This window comes from Arachis stenosperma, chromosome 9, assembly GCF_014773155.1.
Source record: "Arachis stenosperma cultivar V10309 chromosome 9, arast.V10309.gnm1.PFL2, whole genome shotgun sequence".
Taxonomy (NCBI): Eukaryota; Viridiplantae; Streptophyta; class Magnoliopsida; order Fabales; family Fabaceae; genus Arachis; species Arachis stenosperma.
The window spans coordinates 14,194,535-14,202,589 of NC_080385.1; the positions used below are offsets into that span (position 1 = coordinate 14,194,535).

Sequence of the window (8,055 nt, forward strand, 5' to 3'; positions counted from 1 at the left end):
GTTGAGTCAATATTTTGTTCTGAGCCAATATGGCATTCAGAGTGTCAATCTCAAGAACTCCTTTCTTCTGATTTGTCCCATTGTTCACAGGATTCCTTTCAGAAGTGTACATGAATTGGTTATTTGCAACCATTTCAATTAGCTCTTGAGCCTCTGTAGGCGTCTTCTTCAAATGAAGAGATCCTCCAGCAGAGCTATACAAAGACATCTTGGACAGTTCAGATAGACCATCATAGAAAATACCTATGATGCTCCATTCAGAAAGCATGTCAGAGGGACACTTTCTGATCAATTGTTTGTATCTTTCCCAAGCTTCATAGAGGGATTCTCCATCCTTCTGTCTGAAGGTTTGGACTTCCACTCTAAGCTTACTCAATTTTTGAGGTGGAAAGAACTTTGCCAAGAAGGCATTGACTAGCTTTTCCCAAGAGTCCAGGCTTTCTTTAGGTTGAGAGTCCAACCATATTCTAGCTCTGTCTCTTACAGCAAAAGGGAATAGCATAAGTCTGTAGACCTCAGGGTCAACCCCATTAGTCTTGACAATGTCACAGATTTGCAAGAATTCAGCTAAGAACTGATGAGGATCTTCCAATGGAAGTCCATGGAACTTGCAATTCTGTTGCATTAGAGAAACTAATTGAGGCTTAAGCTCAAAGTTGTTTGCTCCAATGGCAGGGATAGAGATGCTTCTCCCATAGAAGTCGGGAGTAGGTGCAGTAAAGTCACCCATCACCTTCCTTGCATTGTTTGCATTGTTGTTGTTTTCGGCTGCCATGGGTTCTTCTTCTTTGAAGAATTCGGTTAGGTCCTCTACAGAGAGTTGTGCCTTAGCTTCTCTTAGCTTTCGCTTCAAGGTCCTTTCAGGTTCAGGGTCAGCTTCAACAAGAATGCCTTTGTCTTTGTTCCTGCTCATATGAAAGAGAAGAAAACAAGAAAATATGGAATCCTCTATGTCACAGTATAGAGATTCCTTGAGGTGTCAGAAGAACAGAAAATTAGAAGGAAGAGGTAGAAGAATTCGAACTTTAATCAGATAGAGTTCGAATTGTGCATTGAGGAGGAGTGGTACTCCATAAATAGAAGGATGTGAGAAGAAGGGAAGTAATTTTCGAAAATTAAGTAAAGGATTTTGAAAACATTTTGAAAAATACTAATTGATTTTCGAAAACCAAGAGTGGAAAAGAAATCAAGTGATTTTTGAAAAAGATTTGAAATTAGAAATCAAAAAGATATGATTGAAAACTATTTTGAAAAAGATATGATTAAGAAGATATGATTGAAAAGTTATGGTTAAAAAGATGTGATTGAGAAGATATGATTTGAAAAACAATTTTAAAAAGATTTGATTTTAAAAATTAATGACTTGCCTAACAAGAAAAGATATGATTCAAACATTAAACCTTTCTCAACAGAAAAGGCAACAAATTTGAGATGTTCAATCAAATCATTAATTGTTAGCAAGTATCTTTGAAAAAGGAAAGAAATTGATTTTGAAAAAGATTTGATTGAAAAAATATGATTTGAAAAAGATTTGATTTTGAAAAACTTTGAAAACTTGAAAAAAAATCTGAATTAAAAACAGAATCTTCCCTCTTGTGCCATCCTGGCGTTAAACGCCCAGAATGGTGCACATTCTGGCGTTTAACGCCCAATGCACTACCTTTTTGGGCGTTAAACGCCCAACCAGGCACCCTGGCTGGCGTTTAAACGCCAGTCTGTCCTTCTTCACTGGGCGTTTTGAACGCCCAGCTTTTTCTGTGTAATTCCTCTGCTGAATGTTCTGAATCTTCAATGCTCTTTATTATTGACTTGAAAAGACACAAATTAAAAATATTTTTGGATTTTTAATAATGAGGAATAATCAAAATGCAACTAAAATCAAATAACAATGCATGCAAGACACCAAACTTAGCAGTTTGTATACTATTGACACTAACAAAATGAGAATGCACATGAGAAATAACAAAACACTCAAGTCAATAGAATTCAAAGATCAAAACAAGGAAATCATCAAGAACAACTTGAAGATTAATGAAGACACATGCATAAATTCGAAAAACGCAAGAAGAACAGAAACATGCAATTGACACCAAACTTAAAATGAGACACTAGACTTAAACAAGAAATATTTTTGGTTTTTATGATTTTGTAATTTTTTTGGATTTTTCGAAAATTAAGTGGAAAAGAAATAAAGATATCAAAATTCTTAATGAGAATTCCAGGAATCATGCAATGTTAGTCTAAAGCTTTAGTCTAAAGGAATTAGACATAGCTAGCCAAGCTTCAGCAGGACATTGCATTCAAGAGCTAAATTGATGAGGATCAATCAGCTTTGGTGATGATAAGAACATCACCTTGAAACACTAGAATTCATTCTTAAGAACTCTGAAAAAAAATGCCTAATCTAAGCAACAAGATGAACTGTCAGTTGTCCATACTCGAAACAATCCCCGGCAACGGCGCCAAAAACTTGGTGTGCGAAATTGTGATCATTACTTTTCACAACTCAATTAATCCCTAGTAATGGCCCCAAGAACTTGGTGCTCACTACCATGGCATAACACAACTTTGCACAACTAACCAGCAAGTGCACTGGGTCGTCCAAGTAATAAACCTTACACGAGTAAGGGTCGATCCCACGGAGATTGTTGGTATGAAGCAAGCTATGGTCATCTTGTAAATCTTAGTCAGGCAGACTCAAATGGGTATAGATGATGAATGAAACATAAAGATAAAGATAGAGATACTTATGTATATCATTGGTGAGAGCTTCAGATAAGCGCATGAAGATGCCTTCCCTTCCGTCTCTCTGCTTTCTTACTGTCTTCATCCAATCCTTCTTACTCCTTTCCATGGCAAGCTTATGCAAGGGTTTCACCGTTGTCAGTGGCTACCTCCCATCCTCTCAGTGGAAATGTTCAACGCACCCTGTCACGGCACGGCTATCCATCTTTCGGTTCTCGGTCAGGCCGGAATAGAATCCATTGATTCTTCTGCGTCTGTCACTAACGCCCCGCCTGCTAGGAGTTTGAAGCACGTCACAGTCATTCAATCATTGAATCCTACTCAGAATACCACAGACAAGGTTAGACCTTCCGGATTCTCTTGAATGCCGCCATCAGTTCTTGCCTATACCACGAAGACTCTGATCTCACGGAATGGCTGGCTCGTTTGTCAGGCGAGCACTCGGTTGTCAGGCGATCAACCATGCATCGTGTATCAGGAATCCAAGAGATAAACACTAGAGCCTTGGTTGCTTATAGAACAAAAGTGGTTGTCAGTCACTTTGTTCATAGGTGAGAATGATGATGAGTGTCACGGATCATCACATTCATCAAGTTGAAGAACAAGTGATATCTTGGACAAAGAATAAGCGGAATTGAATAGAAGAACAATAGTAATTGCATTAATACTCGAGGTACAGCAGAGCTCCACACCTTAATCTATGGTGTGTAGAAACTCCACCGTTGAAAATACATAAGAACAAGGTCTAGGCATGGCCGAATGGCCAGCCTCCCAATGATCTAAGAACTAGATGTCCAAAGATGATCAAAGGATCTAGAAATAATCCAAAGATCAGAAGATTTTTCAATACAATAGTAAAAGGTCCTACTTATAGGAAACTAGTAGCATAGGGTGTACAGAGATGAGTAAATGACATAAAAATTCACTTCCGGGCCCACTTGGTGTGTGCTTGGGCTGAGCAATGAAGCATTTTCGTGTAGAGACTCTTCTTGGAGTTAAATGCCAGCTTTTATGCCAGTTTGGGCGTTTAACTCCCATTTTGGTGCCAGTTCCGGCGTTTAACGCTGGGAATTCTGAGGGTGACTTTGAACGCCAGTTTGGGCCATAAAATCTTGGGCAAAGTATGGACTATCATATATTGCTGGAAAGCCCAGGATGTCTACTTTCCAACGCCGTTGAGAGCGCGCCAATTGGGCTTCTGTAGCTCCAGAAAATCCACTTCGAGTGCAGGGAGGTCAGAATCCAACAGCATCTGCAGTCCTTTTCAGTCTCTGAATCAGATTTTTGCTCAGGTCCCTCAATTTCAGCCAGAAAATACCTGAAATCACAGAAAAACACACAAACTCATAGTAAAGTCCAGAAAAGTGAATTTTAGCTAAAAACTAATAAAAATATACTAAAAACTCAACTCAAACTACTAAAAACATACTAAAAACAATGCCAAAAAGCGTACAAATTATCCGCTCATCATCCAACAACAACAACAACTCCCAAGGAAAGAGATTTGGAAAGCAGCCTCAGAGTGAGCAAGCATGTGCTAGGTGCGGAAGTCACCATCTGGGAGCCCCGTGCAAGGCCACGTGGGGTTTGTGCTATTCTTGCGACAAGGCGGGACATAAAGCCACAAACTATCCGGAGAAGCAAAAGCAAGGTGCAGGGAAAGCACATCAGACTGGCCGGGTATTCACCACTTCAGCTATAGGCACTGAGGGATCTGAGGCACTTATCTGAGGTAACTGTGAAATGGCTGATCAAACTTTAAATGCTTTATTTGATTTAGGAGCATCGCACTCATTCATTGCATTTGAAAAGGCTCATGAGTTAGGATTGAAGATTGTAGTCTTAGGTTATGACCTAAAGGTGTATAATGCCACCCATGAAGCCATGATAACTAGGCTAGGATGCCCGCAAGTTTTATTTAGGGTCCAACAACGTGATTTTGTCCATAATTTAATTTGCTTACCAATGATCAGTCTCGATCTTATCTTGGATTTGGACTGGTTATCTAAGAACCATGTTCTGCTTGACTGTTCGGTGAAATCGTTGTACCTTATGCCGGAAGATACAGAAGGGCCGGTTATGGTGAATAGTTACTACTTAAATTCTATGATGGTGAATTGCTCTAGGACCGAATGTCAGCGTATCCTGTTGTTGACCGCGGGTGTTTCGGGTGATGATCAAAGATTAGAACAAATTCTGGTTGTGTGCGAGTTTTCGGAGGTGTTTCCCGACGACATTGATGAATTTTCACCTAACCAAGAGGTTGAGTTCGCTATTGAGTTGGTGCCTGGGGCTAGACCAATCTCGAGTGCTCCTTATAGGATGTCACCACTGGAAATGGCCGAGCTAAAGTCTCAGTTAAAGGATCTGTTAGGTAAGAACTTTATCTGACCAAGTGTTTCTCCGTGGGGTACGCCAGTGCTACTGGTAAAGAAGAAGGACGAGAGTATGCAACTCTGTGTGGATTACAGGCAGCTGAATAAGGTCACAATAAAGAATAAGTACCCGTTGTCGAAAATTGATGATCTCATGGATCAGTTACAAGGAGCTGGGGTTTTCTCCAAGATTGATTTGTGATCCGGTTATCACCAGATAAGGGTGAGGGAAGAGGATATCCCTAACACCACTTTCAAGACTCGTTATGGTCATTACGAGTACATTGTAATGTCTTTTAGGTTGATGAATGCTTGATGAGCGGATAATTTGTACGCTTTTTGGCATTGTTTTTAGTATGTTTTTGGTAGTTTTAGTTGAGTTTTTATTATATTTTTATTAGTTTTTAGTTAAAATTCACTTTTCTGGACTTTACTATGAGTTTGTGTGTTTTTCTGTGATTTTAGGTATTTTCTGGCTGAAATTGAGGGATCTGAGCAAAAATCTGATCCAGAGACTCAAAAGGACTGCAGATGCTGTTGGATTCTGACCTCCCTGCACTCGAAGTAGATTTTCTGGAGCTACAGAAGCCCAATTGGCGCGCTCTCAACGGCTTTGGAAAGTAGACATCCTGGGCTTTCCAGCAATATATGATAGTCTATACTTTGCCCAAGATTTGATGGCCCAAACCGGCGTTCAAAGTCACCTCAAGAAATTCCAGCGTTAAACGCCGGAACTGGCACCAAAATGGGAGTTAAACGCCAAAACTGGCATAAAAGCTGGCGTTTAACTCCAAGAGGAGTCTCTACACGAAAATGCTTCATTTGCTCAGCCCAAGCACACACCAAGTGGGCCCGGAAGTGGATTTTTATGTCATTTACTCATCTCTGTACACCCTAGGCTACTAGTTTTCTATAAGTAGGACCTTTTACTATTGTATTTTCATCTTTTGATCATGTTTTGATGATTGAACCCTCTTTGGGAGGCTGGCCATTCGGCCATGCCTAGACTTTGTTCTTATGTATTTCCAACGGTGGAGTTTCTACACACCATAGATTAAGGTGTGGAGCTCTGCTGTACCTCGAGTATTAATGCAATTACTATTGTTCTTCTATTCAATTCCGCTTGTTCTTTGTCCAAGATATCACTTGTTCTTCAACTTGATGAAGGTGATGATTGACGCCCATCATCATTCTCACCCATGATAAAGTGACTGACAACCACTCTTGTTCTACAAGCAACCAAGGCTTAGTGAATATCTCTTGGATTCTTTAATCGGAATCTTCGTGGTATAGGCAGGACCTGATGGCGGCATTCAAGAGAATCCGGAAGGTCTAAACCTTGTCTGTGGTATTCTGAGTAGGATTCAATGATTGAATGACTGTGACGTGCTTCAAACTCCTAGCAGGCTAGGGCGTTAGTGACAGACGCAAAAGTATCAATGGATATTATTCCGGCCTGAACGAGAACCGACAGATGATTAGCCTATGCTGTGACAGAGCATCAGGGACGTATTTTCACTGAGAGGATGGGAGGTAGCTGCTGACAACAGTGAAACCCTACACGAGCTTGCCATGGAAAGGAGTAAGAAGGATTGGATGAAGACTGTAGGAAAGCAGAGAGACGGAAGGGAAGGCATCTTCATTCGCTTATCTGAAGCTCTCACCAATGATATACATAAGTACCTCTATATTTATCTTTATGATTTATTCGTTTATCACTATACCCATTTGAGTCTGCCTGACTGAGATTTACAAGGTGACCATAGCTTGCTTCATACCAACAATCTCCGTGGGATCGACCCTTACTCGCGTAAGGTATTACTTGGACGACCCAGTGCACTTGCTGGTTAGTTGTGCGAAGTTGTAGTGATCACAATTTCGTGCACCAAGTTTTTGGCGCCGTTGCCGGGGATTGTTTGTGTATGGACAACTGACGGTTCATCTTGTTGCTTAGATTAGGTATTTTTTTTCAGAGTTCTTAAGAATGAATTCTAGTGTTTCAAGGTGATGTTCTTATCATCACCAAGGCTGATTGATTCTCATCAATTTAGCTCTTGAATGCAATGTCCTGCTGAAGCTTAGCCGGCCATGTCTAATTCCTTTAGACTAAAGCTTTAGACTAACATTGCATGATTCCTGGAATTCTCATTAAGAATTTTGATACCTTTATTTTCCTTTTCACTTAATTTTCGAAAAAGCACAAAAAAAATTACAAAATCATAAAAACCAAAAATATTTTATGTTTCTTGCTTGAGTCTAGAGTCTCATCTTAAGTTTAGTGTCAATTGCATGTTTCTGTTTTTATTGCATTCATGCATGTGTCCTCATTGATCTTCAAGTTGTTCTTGATGATTTCCTTGTTTTGATCTTTGAATTCTATTGACTTGAGTGTTTTGTTATATGCATTCTCATTTTATTAGTGTCATTGGTATACAAACTGCTAAGTTTGGTGTCTTGCATGCATTATTATTTTATTTTAGTTGCATTTTGATGATTCTTTATTATTAAAAATCCAAAAATATTTTTAATTTGTGTCTTTTCAAGTCAATAATACAGAGAATTGAAGATTCAGAACATACTGCAGAGGAATCACACAGAAAAAGCTGGGCATTCAAAAATGCCCAGTGAAGAAGACAGACTGGCGTTTAAACGCCAGCCAAGGTGCCTGGCTGGGCGTTCAACGCCCAAAAGGGTAGAGTTTTGGGCGTTAAACGCCAGAATGTGCACCATTCTGGGCGTTTAACGCCAGGATGGCACAAGAGGGAAGATTTTGTTTTCAAATCAATTTTTTTTTCAAGTTTTCAAAGTTTTTCAAAATCAAATCTTTTTCAAATCATATCTTTTCAATCAAATGTTTTCAAAATCAATTTCTTTCCTTTTTCAAAGATACTTACTAACAATTAATGATTTGATTGAACATTTTTTGCCTTTTCTG

General features: G+C 39.4%; 1 non-coding gene across 1 annotated transcript; it reads left to right on the forward strand.

The window, feature by feature from the left end:
• The first annotated feature begins 262 nt into the window (after positions 1-262).
• On the forward strand, positions 263-370 carry LOC130953422 (small nucleolar RNA R71). The gene has a single exon (XR_009075592.1). It is a non-coding gene; the product is annotated as a small nucleolar RNA R71 (small nucleolar RNA).
• The last annotated feature ends 7,685 nt before the right edge of the window (positions 371-8,055 follow it).